We start from the raw sequence: 18,742 nt of genomic DNA, 5'->3' as shown, positions 1-18,742 counted from the left end.
CTGTGGAAGGACCAGCAGTCAGAAAGAGGGAGGCCGTGGGTGTGGGTCCCCTAGCAGTCAGGGGCCTTGGTGGACAAAGCCCCTGTGAGGGGGATGAGGGGGAAGGGAGACTGAGCTGTACCCCCCACCCTGAGATCTGTGGTACTGGGCTCCAGAGGGGGACCTGGGGGGAGACCAGTATGAGACAAACTGCTACTGATGCCTTAGAGCACCTACTCTGCAGGGCTGGGCCAGCCAGAGGTTGGCATCAGAGGAGTAGGCCAGGGGCCACAAGAAATAAGGCTTGGTTTGGTAGAGCTGTGACCCTCTTCATCCTCTCCTGACCCCCCAGCTGACCCTCATCCTCAGACCTCTGCAGAACTTTGACCAAGTGGTGGTAGAGGAATTCTAGGGGGTCTGGGGTGGCCCTGGGTGACCCAGGGCTCAGACTAGGGTTCTGGGGTCGAGGGCAGGAGGCTGGAAAAAATGGCCTCCCCTAGTCCTGCAAGGTTGTGCAGGCCCCTGAAGTGTGTGATGATTCTCCCACCAGTCCAGATCCACTGACCGCTAGAATGGGTGCCACCTTCAGGCTGGCACCAGCCTGGGCCCTCAGGTGGGACTGTGCGTGCCAGTGTCTGCACACCCTGGGGGAGGCAGAGGGCCTCTTGGTAGACACGGTCATCCCAGACCTCGGTCAGTACCTCCTTCCCTCTGCAGGCCTCCTCCCTCTCTCCATCTGCCTCCTCCACATGCCCTGATCTGAAGCCTGCCTCCCCTGCTCATGGAGCCCTCCAAGATGCTCCTAGCCCCACTATCTGGTCCCGCAGCACCTTCTGAGTGCAGATTCTGCCTTCTCAGAAGTCTGGGAGGTGGGGCCGCGCCTGGTCATAGCCTTCTTGCTCTGCTCTAGGCACTCCTGGCCCCAAAGCCTCCAGCCCGCTGGACACCTTCATCTCCAGCTATGCCGTGGTTCTCCTTATCCTGGGCCTCCTGCTGGCCATAGTTGCCCTTGTCCTGGTGACTGTCTGGCTGGGCCCAGGCTCCTTCCTGGGGGGCAGGCTGAGCCTTTGACACCTTGAGCCTTTTAGCCAAGCTAAGGAGATTCCCCCACCCAAGCCCAGCATCTCCTCATCCTCCAGCTGGGGCCGAGGGGTTTGGACCAGAGGGGTGGGCCTGAACCCAGTGTCCCCGCCCTTCTTGTCAAGGTGCTAAACTGGAGGGCATGCCTTGGGTGCTGACTTTCCCAGGAACTCAGAGCCAGAGAGGGCCAGGCACCAGCCCGAGGTCACACAGCCAGGGGTTTCTTCCCTCCTAGACCCCCAAGGACTGACTTGCAGGGCTGGGACAGAGGTGGGGTGGGGTAAAGCAATGCCTTGTCAAGACAGGGAGCCCCGCTCCCATCCCCAAGGTGCATAAAGTCGAGGAACACCCCTGCTCCCATGTCCATGCTCACTCAGGGCCCTGCTTCAAGTGCTTGGCACTCACACCAGCCTCCCGCCCTCCATGCCACAGGCATTGGTCTCATTTACAGAGGGGGAAATGGTGGCCAAGAGCCTCCCCCAGGACAGACAGCTAGACCACACAGAGGTCTTAGGTGCAGCTGAGGGGTCCACAGTCTCTGCTGCCCCTTCTGCCACTCATGCTGCAAGAGACCACACTGTGGAGAGGGAGGAACGAGAGTGAGCTGGGTGCTCACACATGGGGCATGGGGGACTAGGGAAGGTTCAGCCAGGAGGAAAGAGCGAAGTCTGATCCTGTACGTACACATCACAGAGCCCACGGATTCAGAAGACCCAGGGCCAGGTCCCAGCTCTGCGGCTGCTCAGCATGTGACCATGGTTAAGTCGTCTCCCTGGACTCCCCATGCACTTTGCATGCTGCGTGAACCTTCTAGAATGAGCGCAGACACTGGCTGGGCTCATACGTACTGCATAGGTTGCAGACCCCAAGTGCTTCTGCAAGGGGCTTTGCTTCTCCTCATAAGAGTGGCACAGGCTGGCCACATGCTCTGGGGGTAGAACGGAGTAGCTCTGGAGGTAGCAGGTGGGAGCTGGGCTTGGGTTCCTGGCCCAGACAGGGCAGGGTACACCATAGGGTCACAGGGCCTGGCCCCCTCTCTAGCAGCCCTTGGCCCACAGGCTGCCCAGCTGCCCACCCACAACCCATACCTTTGGGCAGCCCCAGCTGCTGCAGTTCACTGGACAAGCATCCACCATCGACACTGTGCTTGGCCGCACTGGAGAGGATGAAACAGCACTGCCACTGTGGCCTTCACATCGCCTGACTCTGAAGGACCTGTGGGTGGGACAGGGGGTTTCACTGTGGCCCCAGCCACTCCCTTTTGCCCTATTAACTTCAGCTCAAAGCCCCCAGGCCTTCTGGAGCCACAGACACTGCTACTGCTCCACCAGGAGCTGGCAGAGGACAGGAAGGTGGGACTGTCAATGTCTTTCCTTCCCTCATGCTCCTCCACTAGGGAAGGTAAGTTAAGGATGCTGCTGGGAGGGGTGGGGGGCCCCTCTGTACCAGGAACCAGGCCGAGGTCCCAGGGTTGCCTGGGGCCTGTGAACTTAACGGGGTACTCATCAAACTTGGCCATGAGCTTCAGGATCTTCTAATACTATGAGGAAAGGAGACCTTCAGAGGCTGCCAGTACCCTATTCACCAGCCCCTCACCCCTAGCCTGGATCCTGCAATAAGGAACAGAGAGGCTGGAAAGAAGTATGGGTGGTGCCCAGAGAGGTTGACAGGCTGGATCACCCATCTCCCTGGGCCTAGTGCAGAGCTTCAGGGCACTGGGGGGTCATAAGGTCATGGGACAATGGGGTGCTGGGTCTTGTACTCACATCATTCCCCCGTCCCAGCAGCTCTTTAGTACCTGGCTGCAGAGCAGCTGCAACTTCACAGAGGACTGGAAGGGAAGTCCTTACATCAGCCAGGCTGGCAAACCTCACCCCTCCTTCCTGGGGACTGGCTCAGAGCAGGCCAGCCGCTGATCAAGGTCACAAAGCATGGTAGCACAGGCTGAGAGCACTGAAGCCCTAACCCCAGAGAAAACTCACCATCATCTACACCCACAATCCCCAGCCCAGTGCCCCTCCTCCACCCAGACTAGACCCTGTGCACTCAACCATCTTGGCCAGCATGCTGATCTCTGCCAGGACCCAGTTGGGACAGTCCAGATCACCACAGAACCAGAACCTCTGAAAGGGAGGGAGGCAGGTAATCAGGCTGGAGGGAAGGCTGAGGTATGGCCAGGATCCGTGTCTCCCACACTTCTGTCCAGCAGGGACCCCTGGTCCCCATCACAGATGGATGCCCTCTGGCCACTTGTTCTCCCCTATCACCAGGCTGTTGAGTGAACTCTCTCCCTGACCCACCCTGCCACCAAACCCTGCTCTGAGGTCTACTCCAGGCATTCGTCTGCTCAGCAAACATCAATTGAGTGCCTTCTCTGTGCTAGCTCCCACTCTAAGTGTTGGGGTACAGCAGGGGATAAAACAAAGTCCCGGGCCTCACAGAGACGAGTGACCTCTCTCCTCTTCCCCATACCCACACAAGTCCAGCCACTCCGGCTTCCCTGCTCCTGCTCAGGGACACCAGCCTTGCTCCCGCTGCCATGCCTGCTGCACTCTCTGTGTGGCTTGCTATCTTTGATTTCATTCCACTCTCTGCTCAAGTCACACCTCATCAGACCAGTCCTATTTATTTATTTATTTATTTACTTATTTATTTATAAAGATGGAGTCTCACTCTGTTGCCCAGGCTGAAGTGCAATGGTACAATCTTGACTCACTGCAACCTCCGCCTCCTGGGTTCAAGCGATTCTCCTGTCTCGGCCTCCCAAGTAGCTGGGACTACAGGCATGTGCAATCATGTCTGGCATTTTTGTATTTTTAGTAGAAACAGGGTTTCTCCACATTGGCCATCTTGACCTCGAACTCCTGATCTCAGGTCATCCGCACAACTCAGCCTGCCCAAAGTGCTGGGATTATAGGCATGAGCCATTGCACCCTGGCAGGCTGGCCCTTCTTGATCATACTTCCTGAAATAGCCCCTCACACATGGAAATTTTGGGGGCGGGTGGATGTGTTCATTATCTTGATTGTGGTGATCCAAGAGCCAGGAATATTCGGTCTTTACTTGTTCAGCCTCATCTTTCCCTAACCTCCAGGTGATACTCTACGGGAATTGCATTCATTCCTGGGGAGCCATGCTCTCTCTCACCTGAAGTTTCTGCACATGCCATTCCCTGTCTGAAAACACACGCCTCCACCCTTGCCTCCCAACTCCTGGCACACATAAGGGAGGAAACCACCCCTCATATCGTCTTATGCCCAATTTCTGCCTCCAAAGAAAGAAGAAGTAAAAACTAAAAGGCAGAAATGAAATCCACAGGCACACAGCCTGGCGCCACACCCTGGGCCTGGTAGTTAAAGATCGACCCCTGATCTAAACAGTTATGTTATCTATAGATTACATACATTGTATAGAAATGCACCATGAAAATCCCTATCCTGTTTTGTTCCGATCTAATTACTGGTGCATGCAGCCTCAGTCACTTACCCTCTGCTTGCTCAATCAATCACAACCCTCTCACATGCAGAGTTGTGAGCCCTTAAAAGGGACAGGAATTGTTCACTCGGGGAACTCGGTTCTTCAGACAGGAGTCTTGCCAATGCCCCTGGCCGAATAAACCCCTTCCTTCTTTAACTCAGTGTCTGAGGAGTTTTGTCTGCGGCTTGTCCTGCTACATTTCTTGGTTCCCTGACCAGGAATCAAGGTGATTGGCAGATGGTCGAGGCAGCTCCTTAGGCGGCTTAAGCCTGCCCTGTGGAACATCCCTGCAGGGGACTCCAACCAGACCCAGCCATGTGGATCCTGAGAGCACTCCCAGGTAGGCATTTGCCCCCATGGGACACCTCACCAGAGCAGTGTGTGGCAGGTCCCCGTGGAGGATCAACGCAGTGGCTGAACAATGGGAAGGAACGGGCACTTGGAGTCTGGACATCTAAAACTTGGTAAGACTAGTCTCTGAAACTTGCCCACTCCGTTTGAGTGGAAGCATGGCCTGATCACCCATGGCATGCCTTCATTGGCATTTTGGTTTTGGTTTTGACTTGGTTTGAATTGCTTGATAGGATTGGTCTTAGGAACTTGCCCACTCCATTTGAGTGGAAGTGTGGCCTGATCACCCACAGCATGACTTTATCGGCACTTTGGTGTTTTGGTTTTGACTTGGTTTGAATTGCTTGACAGGATTGGTCTTGGGAACTTGCCTACTCCATTTGAGTGGAAGCATGGCCTGATCACCCACGGTGTGCCTGTACCGGCACTTTGGTTTTTGTTTTTGACTTGACTTGGATTGCTTGATACTTTGGTTTTGGTTTTGACCTGGCTTAGATTTCTTGATACTCTGATTTTGGTTTTGATTCTGGTTTGGCATAAACTGTAAAAGTGTGTGTGTGCCCTTTTTACCCATTCTTTGTTTTGTGGTGTGTGTGTGTGGTGTGACTGTGGTGTTTTGTCTTGAGGAAACATGGGTCAGGCACAAAGTAAGCCCACCCCACTAGGAACTATGTTGAAAAATTTCAAAAAGGGATTTAAGGGAGACTATGGAGTCACCATGACACCAGGAAAACTTAGAACTTTGTGTGAGATAGTCTGGCCAGCATTAGAGGTGGGTTGGCCATCAGAAGGAAGCCTGGACAGGATCCTTGTCTCAAAGGTATGGCACAGGGTAACCTGTAAGCCAGGGTACCTATATCAGTTCCCATATATAGATTCATGGTTACAGCTAGTTTTGGACCCCCCACAGTGGTTAAGAGGACAGGCAGCAGCAGTACTAGTAGCAAAGGGACAGTTAGTTAAGGAAGGTTCTCGCTCCAACTGCCGAGGTAAGTCGGCACCAAAAGTCCTGTCCGACCCAACACCAGAAGAATCATGGCAGGAATTTGTACGAGGAATACCCCCTCCTTATCGGGAGGAAGGACTCCCCACCCCTGAGCCCACAGCACCTCCACCTCCACCAGATAACCACACCCCTAGACCACCCAGAGTAGAAAACAGAGGAAGTGAAGGTGCGGGAGAAACTCCTCCCTTGGCAGCTCACTTATGGCCCAAGACTGCAATCCAAATGTCCCTGAGAAAGCAGTGATATACTGGGGTAGATGAGGATGGACACATGGTGGAAAGGCGTGACTTTGTGTATCAACCTTTCACCTCTGCTGACCTCCTCAATTGGAAAAGTAATACTCCATCTTACACTGAAAACCTCAAGCTTTAATTGACTTGCTCCAAACAATTAAACAGACTCATAATCCTACTTGGGCTGATTGCCACCAGCTGCTCACGTACCCCTTTAATACGGATGAAAGGCGAAGGGTGCTCCAGGCGGCAACTAAGTGGCTAGAGGAGCACATCCCAGCCGATTACCAAAACCCCCAAGAATATATAAGAATTCAACTGCCAGGAACAGACCCCCAATCAGACCCAAACAAGGGACCAGACATGGAGAGGCTAAGATGGTACCGTGAGGCATTAATAGAAGGTCTAAAGAAAGGGGCTTAAAAGGCTACAAATGTATATAAGGTCTCTGAGGTCATCCAAGGAATAAAGGAGAGTCCAGCGCAATTCTATGAAAGACTGTGTGAGGCTTACCATATGTACACTCCTTTTTATGCAGATAGCCCTGAAAATCAGCGCATGATTAACATGACCTTAGTTAGTCAAAGCATGGAAGATATCAGGAGAAAATTGTAGAAACAGGCTGGGTTTGTGGGTATGAATACCTCACAGTTACTGGAAATAGCCACTCAAGTACTTGTGAATAGAGATGCAACAAGCCATAGAGAAAGCTGTAAGGAAGGCGAACGCCAGGCTAGGCAAAATGCCGACTTACTGGCCATGGCCATTAAGGGAATTCCCCTGAAAGGAGAGGGAAAGGGGGGTTCCAGGAAGAATACCCACTAATCACCCACACTTGCAACATAACCAGTGCTCCTATTGTAAGGAAATAGGACATTGGAAAGATAAGTGTCCCCAACTGAAGGAAAAGCAAGGTGGTTTGCAACAAGGGACCTTAGATAAAGACGATGGAGCTTTGTTCAATCTGGCTGAAGGGTTATTGGACTGAAGGGGACTGGGCTGAAGTGCCCACAAGGAGCCCGCATTCAGGATTACAGTTGGGGGCAAGGACATTAAGTTTTTGGTTGATACTGGTGCTGAACATTCAGTAGTGACCACCCCGGTTACCCCCTTATCCAAGAAAACCATTGATATAATCAGAGCAACAGGAGTTTCCACTAAGCAGGCTTTCTGTCTACCATGGACCTGTTCAGTGGGGGGACATGAGATAGTTCACCAGTTCTTATACATGCCTGGCTTGTCCCTTGCCCTTGCTCAGAAGAGACTTGCTTAGCAAGCTGAGAGCCACCATCTCCTTTACAAAACAGGGCTCTTTACGGCTAAAGGAACAGGAGTTATCATGGCCCTTACAGTCTCCCAGGAAGAAGAATGGAGACTTTTTCTAACTGTGCCAGGCCAAGAGATAAAACCAGCTCTAGCTAAGCAATGGCTCCGAGTATAGGCAAAGGATAATCCTCCAGGACTGGTGGTCAACCAAGCCCCCGTACTCATAGAAGTTAAGCCTGGGACCCAACCAAATTAGACAAAAGCAGTATCTAGTTCCCAGAGAAGCTCTCAGAGGAATCCAGGTTCATCTAAGGTGCTTGAAAGCCTATGGAATTATAGTTCCTTGCCAGTCTCCATGGAACACCCCCCTCCTGCCTGTCCCTAAGCCAGGGACAAGGACTACCAGCCAGTACAGGACTTGTGCTTGCTCAACCAAGCTACAGTGACTCTGCACCCAACAATTCCTAACCCTTACACACTGTTAGGGCTTCTGCCGGCTGAGCACAGCTGGTTTACCTGTCTGGACTTAAAAGACGCCTTCTTTATCGTCAGAATAGCTCCTGAGAGCCAGAAGCAGTTTGCCTTTCAGTGGGAAGATCCGGAGTCAGGTGTCAGTACTCAGTACACTTGGACCCGGCTTCCCCAAGGGTTCAAGAACTCTCCTACTATCTTCGGGGAGGCCCTGGCTCGAGACCTGCAAAAGTTTCCTGCTAAAGACCTAGGCTGCGTCTTGCTCCTGTACGTGGACGACCTGCTGCTGGGACACTCCATGGCAGTTGGGTGCGCAAAAGGGACTGATGTCCTGCTTTGGCACCCGGAGGACTGTGGGTATAAGGTGTCCAAGAAGAAAGCTCAGATCTGAAGACAGCAGGTACACTACCTGGGATTCACTATTCGGAAAGGGGAGGGCAGCCTGGGGTCAGAAAGAAGGCAGGTCATCTGCAGCCTGCCGGAACCAAAAACCAGAAGGCAAGTAAGGGAATTCCTAGGAGCTGTGGGGTTTTGCAGATTATGGATTCCAAACTTTGCAGTACTAGCCAAACCTTTGTACAGGGTTGTGAGCGGCAAGCCACCCAGGTGCTGAGGCAAGAGACCAAGGGCACAAGCTGTTCCAGTATAATAAAATATATAAAATAAGAATAGTCATATAAAATACAGATAATAGATATGATTATGTATGAATATCATTAATCATTAGTTTGTAACAATTACTATTTATTCCAATATTATAATAATCCTTGCTCTATAATTATAACCTAGCAAAAACCAGGCCAAACAGAGATAGGAGCTGAGGGGACGTAGTGAGAAGTGACCAGAAGATACAAGTGTGAGCCTTCTGTTATGCCCGGGCAGGGCCACCAGGGGGCTCCTTGGTCTAGCGGTAATGCCAGCGTCTGGGAAGATGCCCGTTGCCAAGCGGACCATGGTCTAGCAGTAGTGTCAGTGTCAAGGAAAAACATCCACTACTTAGCAGACCGGGAAAGGGAGTCTCCCTTTCCCTGGAGGAGTTCAGAGAAGACTCTACTCCTCCACCTCTTGTGGAGGACCTGACATCAGTCAGGCCCATGTGCAGTTATCTGGAGGCCTAACCATCTCCCTGTGATGCTGTGCTTCAGTGGTCACACTCCTAGTCCGCCTTCATGTTCCATCCTGTACACCTGGCTCTGCCTTTTAGATAACGGTAGCAAATTAGTGAAAGTACTAAAAAGTCTCTGATATGCAGAAATAATGGTGTAAGCTGTCTCTCTCTCTCTTTCTCTTTCTCTCTGCCTCAGCTACCAGGCAGGGAAGGGCCCCCTGTCCAGTGGACACGTGACCCACGTGACTTTACCTATCATTGGAGATGGCTCTCACCCCTTACCCTGCCCCTTTGTCTTGTATCCAATAAATATCAGTGCAGCCTCACATTTAGGGCCACTACCGGTCTCCACGTCTTTGTGGTAGTGGTCCCCCAGGCCCAGCTGTTTTTTTTTTTTTTTTAATCTCTTTGTCTTGTGTCTTTATTTCTATAATCTCTCGTCTCCGCACACGGGGAGAAAAACTCACCCACCCTGTGGGGCTGGACCCTATACAGGTTTACAAAGGGCGGTGACTGGGAGCCTTTTGAACAGGGGCCTCTACAACAGCAAGCCTTTTGTAAGTTAAAGGCAAAACTTATGTCAGCCCCAGCCCTAGAACTACCAGATTTGATAAAGCCCTTTACACTCTATGTGGCAGAAAGAGAAAAACTGGCAGTTGGAGTTTTAACCCAGACTGTGGGGCCCTGGCCAAGGCCAGTGACCTATCTCTCAAAACAACTAGATGGAGTATCCAAAGGCTGGCCTCCGTGTCTAAGGGCCCTGGCAGCAACAGCCCTGTTAGCACAAGAAGCAGAGAAACTAACCCTTGGGCAAAACCTGAATATAAAGGCCCCCCATGCTGTGGTAACTTTGATGAATACAAAAGGACATCATTGGCTAACAAATGCTACATTAACCAAGTACCAAAGCTTGCTATGTGAAAATCTCCGCATAACTATTGAAGTCTGTAACACCTAAATCCCATCAGCCTGCTTCCAATATCAAAGACCCAGTTGAGCATAACTGTGTAGAGGTGTTGGACTCAGTCTATTCTAGCAGACCTGACCTTCGGGACCAGCCATGGGCATCAGTAGACTGGGAATTACACGTGGACAGGAGCAGCTTCATTAACCCACAAGGAGAAAGATGTGCAGGATATGCAGTGGTAACTTTGGATGCTGTCGTTGAAGCCAAACCGTTGCCACAGGGCACTTCAGCCCAGAAGGCTGAGCTCATTGTTTTAACTGGGCTCTAGAATTCAGTGAAGGTAAGACTGTAAACATCTACACTGACTCTCGATATGTCTTTCTAACCCTCCAAGTGCATGGAACATTATATAAGGAAAAGGGTCTGTTAAACTCTGGGGGAAAGAACATAAAATATCAACAAGAAATTCTATAATTAATAGAGACAGTGTGGAAACCTCAGAAGATGGCAGTCATGCACTGCAGGGGACACCAGCAAGCCTCCACTTCAGTGGCCTTAGGAAACTCTTGAGCTGATTCAGAAGCTTGAAAAGCAGCATCTACCCCTTACCGGGTATCAGTAGTAGCCCCCTTACTCCCTCAAACACCTGACCTGGTACCTACCTATTCTAAGGAAGAAAAAGACTTCTTCCACACAGAAGAGGGGCAAGTAATAAAAGGAGCATGGATCAGACTGCCAGATGGGAGAGTAGCTGTGCTGCAGTTGCTGGGAGCCACAATCATATTGGCTGTGACCAAAACCACTCATCTAGGTCAAGAGTCACTTGAAAAATTGTTAGGCCAGTACTTCTACATCTCACACTTGCCAGTCCTTGCCAAAGAAGTAGCACAATGGTGCACTACTTGCCGACAGCACAATGCAAGACAAGGCCCCACTGTTCCACCCAGCATACAAGCTTATGGAGCAGCTCCTTTTGAGGATCTTCAGGTGGATTTCACAGAAATGCCAAAATGTGGAGGTAACAAGTATTTGCTGGTTCTTGTGTGTACTTACTCTGGGTGGGTGGAGGCTTATCTAACACGAACTGAAAAGTCCTACGAGGTTCTGTGTGCTTGTCCGAGATCTTATTCCTAGGTTTGGACTGCCCTTATGAATCGGCTCAGATAACAGGCCAGTGTTTGTGGCTGACTTGGTAAAGAAGACAGCAAAGGCATTAGGAATCACTTGGAAGCTACATGCTGCCTACTGACCTCAGAGTTCCGGAAAGGTGGAGCGAATGAATCAGGCTATCAAAAATAGTTTGGGGAAAGTATGTCAGCAAAGAGAATTAAAGTGGATACAGGCCCTGCCTATGGTATTGTTTAAAATTAGATGCACTCCTTCTAAGAAAACAGGCTACTCCCCTTACGAAATACTGTATCATAGGCCTCCTCCTATACTACAGGAGCTTCCAGGCACTCCCCCAGGGTTAGGTGAAATTGAATTACAGCGACAGCTACAGGCTTTAGATAAAATTACACAAACAATCTCAACTTAGATAAATGAGAGATGTCCCATCATCTTATTCTCCCCAGTTCACCCTTTCTCTCCAGGTGATCACGTGTGGATCAAGGACTGGAATGTATGCCCTTTGTGGCCACGGTGGAAAGGACCTCAGACCATCATCCTGACCACCCCCATGGCTGTAAAGGTAGAAGGAATCCCAGCCTGGATCCACCACAGCTGTGTGAAGCCTGCAACCAATAAAACCTGGGAGGTAAAACTGAGCCCAGACAACCCCTGCGAAGTGACCCTGAGGAAGACGACAAGCCCTGCTCCAGTAACACCAAGAAGCTGACTGGTCTACGCACGGCCGAAGCATGAGGAGAATAATTGTGGGACTCATTTTCCTTATAATTTGGACTTGTGTAGTAAAAACTTCCACTGATTTTCCCTGCATGGAGGACTGCTCTCAGTGTATACATCAGGTTACCGAGGTAGGGCAACAAGTTAAAACAATCTTTCTGTTCTATAGTTACTATTAATGCCTAGGAACTTTAAAAGGAACATGTTTATAAAATGACACTCAGTACAAGGTATGTAGCCCAGGAAATGACCAACCAGATGTGTGTTATGACCCCTCTGAGCCTCCCATGGCCACAGTTTTTGAAATAAGATTAAGGACTGAAGACGGGTGAGGACTCATAAATGATACAAGTAAAGTATTAGCCAGAACACAACAAAAAGCGGTGCCCAAACGCATAATCTTGAAATTTGATGCCTGCGCCGTCATTAATAGCAGTAAGTTAGGAAGGGAATGTGGCTCTTTTAATTGGGAAGAAGGCTATATGACCGAAAATAAGTACATTTGTCATGAATTAGGACTGTGTGGAAATGAATGTGGATACTGGTCTTGTGTCATTTAGGCCACTTGGATAAAAAATAAAAAGGATCTAGTCCACCTTCAGAAAGGAAAAAATGGCCCTTCCTGTACTAAGGGACAATGTAACCCCTTAGAGCTAGTAATAACCAATCCCCTTGATACTCGCTGGAAAAAAAGGGGAGCATGTGACCCTAGGAATCGATGGGGCCAGACTGGATCCTTGAGTACATATCTTGGTTCGAGGAGAAGTTTACAAACGCTCTCCTGAGCCAGTGTTTCAAACTTTCTATGATGAACTAGATGTACAAGTACAAGAAATTCCAGGAAAAACAAGAAATTTGTTTTTGCAATTAGCCAAGCATGTAGCCCAGTGTCTCAATGTCACTTCATGTTATGTATGTGGAGGAACTGTAATGGGAGATCAATGGCCATGGGAAGTCAGAGAATTAATACCTACAGACCCAGTTCCTGATGAATTCTTGGCTCAAAAGAATCACCCTGATAATTTCTGGGTCCTAAAAGCCTCAATTATTAGACAGTAGTGCATAGTTAGAGAAGGAAAATAATTCACTCACCCTGTAGGATGACTTAGTTTTCTGGGACAGAAACTGTATAATGGAAACACAAAAACAGTCACTTGGGGAGTTCGAATCAGAGAGGAATCCATTTAGCAAATTCCCAAAGTTGCAAATTGTGTGGACCCACCCGGAGTCCCACCAGGACTGGACAGCCCCCACTGGATTATACTGGATAAGTGGGCATAGAGCTTATGCCAAATTACCTGACCAGTGGGCAGGTAGTTGTGTTATTGGCACTATTAAACCATCTTTCTTCCTACTGCCCAGAAAAACAGGCGAACTCCTGGGTTTCCCTGTCTATGCTTCCCATGAAAAGAGAAGCATAGCTATAGGAAATTGGAAAGATGATGAATGGCCCCCTGAGACAATTATACAATATTATGGGTCTGCTACCTGGGCACAAGATGGCTCGTGGGGATACCAGACCCCCATTTACATGATCAACCAAATCATACAGTTACAAGCTGGCTTAGAAATAATCACTAATAAAACCAGCAGAGCTTTGACTATTCTGGCCCGGCAAGAAACTCAGATGAGAAATGCCATCTATCAAAATAGATTGGCTCTTGACTACTTGCTAGCATGTGAAGGAGGGGTCTGTGGGAAATTTAACCTTACTAATTGCTGTCTACACATAGATGATCAAGGGCAACTAGTTGAAGACATAGTTAGAGATAAGACAAAACTGGCACCTGTGCCCGTGCAAGTGTGGCATGGATTTGATCCTGGGGCCATGTTTAGAAAATGGTTCCCAGTGCTAGTAGGATTTAAAACTCTTATAATAGGAGTTATAATAATAATAGGAACCTGCCTACTCCTCCCTTGTTTGCTACCTGTACTTCTTCAAATGATAAAAAGCTTCATTGCTACCTTAGTTCACCAAAATGCTTCAGCACAAGTGTACTATATGAATCACTATCGATCTGTCTTGTAAGAAGATATAGGTAGTGAAAATGAAAGTGAGAACTCCCACTAATAAAATGAGTGAGAGTCTCAAAAGGGGGGAATAAGGGAGGAGACCACCCCTCACATTGTCTTATGCACAGTTTCTGCCTCCAAAGAAAGAAGTAAAAACTAAAAGGTAGAAATGAAAGCCACAGGCAGACAGATTGGCGCCGCACCCTGGGCCTGGTAGTTAAAGGTCAACCCCTGACTTCATCAGTTATGTTATCTATAGATTACAAACATTGTATAGGAATGCACTGTGAAAATCCCTATCCTGTTTTGTTCTGATCTAATTACTGGAGCATGCAACCCCCAGTCATGTACCCTCTGCTTGCTCAATCAATCACAACCCTCTCACACGCACCCCCTTAGAGTTATGAGCCCTTAAAAGGGACAGGAATGGCTCACTCGGGGAACTCGGCTCTTGAGACAGGAGTCTTACCAATGCCCCCGGCCAAATAAACCCCTTCCTTCTTTAACTCGGTGTCTGAGTTTTGTCTGCGGCTTGTCCTGCTACACACAAACTGTACTTCAGCCAGCCAGCTCCTGCCATCCGCCTTTAAAGTTGATGGCATCTTTAGCACTACATGCAAAGTGCAGTTAGGTCTTTGCCCCTGGAGCCTTAACTATGACTGCCAATTCAAACCTCTGATTCCCCCTTCCCTCAGCAGCTCAAGTCCTCCCAGTGCCTAGCACACTTCGTGGTATAGACTAGGCACTTAGAACATATGGATGCACGGATTGGATGGATGGATGGATGGATAAGTCTCAACCCCAACACTACTACTTTCTGGGTCTGGAAAGAGCAGAGGGGCTTCCTAACAGTGTGGAAGAGTGAGACTGATTCTAAACACGTGTCCAAGTCCCACAGCAGGGACTGGGGAAGGTGGTGCCCTTGGGAGGTCCTCTCCGGGCTGGGGAAGACCTGACAGGCCTCCCAGCTCCAGACAAGCCCCACTTCCTGCCCGGGGAGGTGGGGGCCCTTCCTTCCGCCAGGGAAGCGCGGGAACTCTGAGCACGGGGGCCGCTCTGTCTTACCCGCTCCCCCACCCCGTCTCGGGAGCCGGATGGTGGTGGACTTTTCTCTACCAGACCAGCAGCCCTCACGCCCGCACACACTGTGTTTGCGGAGAGGCCAGGGCAGACCTCCCCGCTTTGCCGGAGCCACTGGCGCCCCCTCATTCCCGCTCCAGCAGCCGCCCCCTCGCTTCACCCCTGGTGCCTCATCATCAGGCCAGGAAGCCAGGGCCCGGGAATTTCTTTTTCTGGTGGCGCCTGGTCAGCTGATTCCACGATCAGGTAACCTTGACTAACGGACTCTGGGAGGGCGGGGGCTGGTCCAGTGAGGTTGAGAGCGGACCGCAGCCCCCTGGAAATGCCCGGGTCTAAATGCTGGCAGTCTCCTCCTCCTCTCCCAGAATCCTTCCCTGGAAAAAAAAAAAAAAAAAACAGCGCCAACCGCCAGTTTAACTGACAGTGGGAGTTATTTCATTTGTTTAACTTAAGGTGGTAGGATCTTGGGAGCCAGTGGGATTCAGGTCATTGCCATGTTTTCCACTGTTAAGCGAATAGCATTATTATACACAGCTGCGGGCTGTGGCAAAAGACATTTTAAAAACTATTGAAATATACTACACATACAGAAAATTGTACCTATTATAAATAAAAGCTTAATAAGTTTTCATCAACTGTAGACCTCACATAACCAGCGCCCAGATAAGGAAATAACCAGATAACTTCTTCAAGTGCAGGGGTATTTTATTTCATTTTGATGAATCGTCTAGGTGCCTAACTAAAAGGGCTGTCATAATTAACATGCTCAGGAAAACTCCCTACAGCTTCAACATCAATAGATGCTTATCTTAATTTTTGCCAATCTGATGGGGAAAAAATCGGTTGCCTAGATTGCATTGGTAGTCAGCTTACTGGTAGCTTTGAGCTAATGAGTAGTCTAGAACAAGTAAGTTTCCGACATTGACTTGAAGAGGCAAAAACAAAAAGACAAAACAACAACAAAAAAATAGATTAGAGAATGCTCTAATAACCAGAGAAGAAATTGAATACAGTCGTCCCTTGGTAACCTCAGGATATTGGTTCCAGGACCCCAGAGATACCAAAATTCACCATGCTCAAGTCCCTAATATAATATGGCATAGTATTTGCTAATAACCTATGCACATCCTTCCATAGACTTTAAATCATTTCTAGATTACTATAATACCTAATACAACATAAATGCTTTGTAAATACCTGTTATAAAGTATTTATAAATTTTTGTTTTTTATTGTTTTACTTTTTCCAAATATTTTTGATGCACAGTCGGTTAAATCCAAGGATCCAGAACCCGAGGATACAGAGGACTGATCGTAGTTTGAGCTCTGTCCTCAATTCCATGCCTATCCCATGCACCAGGTACAGCTGGTTTTATTGTTGCAGGCTTTCAAGTTTTCAAAAGACAGAGCTCATGACAAACTGTTCTATAGAATAGAAAGAAATGGAAAGTGTCCCAATTCATGGTAAAATTGAACTCATTTCTGAAGAGTTATTTTACAAATCATAAGCACTAGCCTGTTGAAAACAACAATATGTCAAGTTACTAGACTATCCTATACCATGTCGAAAAAAAATTTTAAGAACATAAGACCTGTAATCAGCACTTTGGGAGGCCAAGGCCGGTGGAGCGCTTGAGCACAGGAATTCTGGACCTGGTTGGGCAACATAGGGATACCCCAGTCTCTACAAAAAATTAGCCACTTGTGTTGGTGCACATGTGTTGTCCTAGCTATCCAAGAGGCTGAGGTCAGAGGATTTCTTGAGCCTGGGAGGTGGAGGCTGCAGTGAGCCATCATGGCACCACTGTACTCCATCCAGCCTGAGCAACAGAAGGAGACCATCTCAAAAAATAAATAAATAATAAATAAACAAAAAATAATAAAAATTTTTTAAAAGACTGGGCGCAGTGGCTTATGCCTGGAATCCTAGCACTTTGGGAGGCCAAGGCAGGCAGATCACCTGAGGGCAGGAGTTGGAGACCAGCCTGGCCAACATGGCAAAATCTGTCTTTACTAAAAAAAAATAAAAATAAAAAAAATAGATGTAAGAATGGCTCAACTTTTGTTTCTTCCTGTCAATAGCTTAAAGAAGAGAAAAATGGATAGATTAGGAAAACAATTTTTTATTTAAAAAGATAAAATTAGGAACAGATGAAAACTGTCTTAAGAGTATTTGAAAACCAAAACAGCAAATTTAACATCAGACGGACAGAATATTTAAATTCAGAAATAAAGTTAAAAGGTGGGTGGTGTGCCCTTTTAATGTCATACTGGAGCATTGTTTCATAGATACTTGTTTTACAAATAAAGATTGACTATTTAGGCTGGGTGCAGTGGCTCATGCCCATAATCCCAGCCCTTTGGGAGGCCAAGGCGGGTGGATCATGAGGTCAGGAGATTGAGACTATCCTGGCTAACATGGTGAAACCCCGTCTCTACTAAAAATTTTAAAAAATTAGCTGGGGTGGTGGTGGGCGCCTGTAGTCCCAGCTACATGGGAGGCTGAGGCAGGAGAATGGCGTGAACCTAGGAGGTGGAGCTTGCAGTGAGCTGAGATCACACCACTGCACTCCAACCTGGGTGACAGAAGGAGACTCTGTCTCAAAAAAAAAAAAAAAAAAAAAAAAAAAAGATTGACTATTTAGAGCAGTAGTTCTCAAACATTAGAGTGCATCATCATCACCTGCAAAGCTTATGAAACTGACTGCTGGGCCCCACACCAACAGGACTGAGGTGGGGCCTGAGCATTGCATGTCTATGTTCCCAGGTGATGCTGGTGCTTCCAATTTGAGACCATGCTTTGAAAACCACTAGTGTAGGGAAATAAATTAGAGAATATGTTATGAATATACTGGAGAATATGTATATAAGTTAACTTACAGATTTCTGTCCAGTAGAAAAGATAACTCCCAAAGAGGACAGTTTTATTTTCCAATTTTTTTTTTTTTTTTTTTTTTGAGACAGAATCCTGCCCTGTTGCCCAGGCTGGAATACAGTGGCATGATCTCGGCTCACTGCAGCCTCTGTGTCCCATGTTCAAGCGATTCTACTGCCTCAGCCCCTTGAGTAGCTGGGACTACAGGCACCTGCTACCACACCTGGCTAATTTCTGTATTTTTAATAGAGACAGGGTTTCACCATGTTGGTCAGGCTGGTCTTGAACTCCTGACCTCAGGTGATCCGCCCGCCTCGGCCTCCCAAAGTGCTAGGATTACAGGCGTGAGCCACCATGCCTGGCCTCCCTATAGGATATTAACAAGTTTTGTCTCTATCTCAGAATGCATTTCGGAAGGCCCTTCCTGGAGCACTACAGACACTGTCTCTCAAAATATTCCTTGAACTAGCTTCACCATGTTGCTGACTCCCTTGTAAATTAAAGAAAATATCTTATATATATTTCTTCATTATTTGTATGAAAGTCAAGCTTTTATATTGTGAAAATTATACTTCTGGCTGGGTGCAGTGGCCCGTACCTGTAATCCCATCACTTCAGGAGGCCAAAACAGCAGGATCACTTGAGGCCAGAAGTTTGATACCAGTCTGGCCAACATGTCAAACCCCATGTGTACTAAAAAAAAAAAAAAAAAAAATCAAAATTAGCTGGGTGTGGTGGCATACACTTGTGGTTCCTGCTACTTGAGAGGCTGAGGCACAATAATTGCTTGAACCCAGGAGACAGAGGTTGCCGTGAGCTGAGATCGTGCCACTGCACTCCAGCCAGAGCCAGAGCAAGACTCTGTCTCAAAGGAAAAAAAATAAAAAGGAAAGAAAGTTATACTTTGATACAGTATGCTAATATAAAGGATATGATATGGTTTGGCTCTGTGTCCCCATCCAAATCTCACCTTGAATTGCAATAATCCCCACGCATCGAGTGTGGGACCAGGTGGAGATAATTGAATCATGGGTGCTGTTTCTCCCATGCTG

General features: G+C 48.3%; 1 pseudogene; it reads right to left on the bottom strand.

Annotated features, from left to right (window-relative positions):
• Nucleotides 1-1,763: 1,763 nt before the first annotated feature.
• On the bottom strand, nucleotides 1,764-14,945 carry LOC106999245 (COMM domain-containing protein 4-like; annotated as a pseudogene).
• Between the last annotated feature and the right edge of the window lie 3,797 nt (nucleotides 14,946-18,742).

Source organism: Macaca mulatta, chromosome 7 (assembly GCF_049350105.2).
Source record: "Macaca mulatta isolate MMU2019108-1 chromosome 7, T2T-MMU8v2.0, whole genome shotgun sequence".
Lineage (NCBI taxonomy): Eukaryota > Metazoa > Chordata > Mammalia > Primates > Cercopithecidae > Macaca > Macaca mulatta.
The sequence above is the reverse complement of the archived record's forward strand: the minus strand, read 5'-3'. Positions and strand labels throughout refer to the sequence as shown.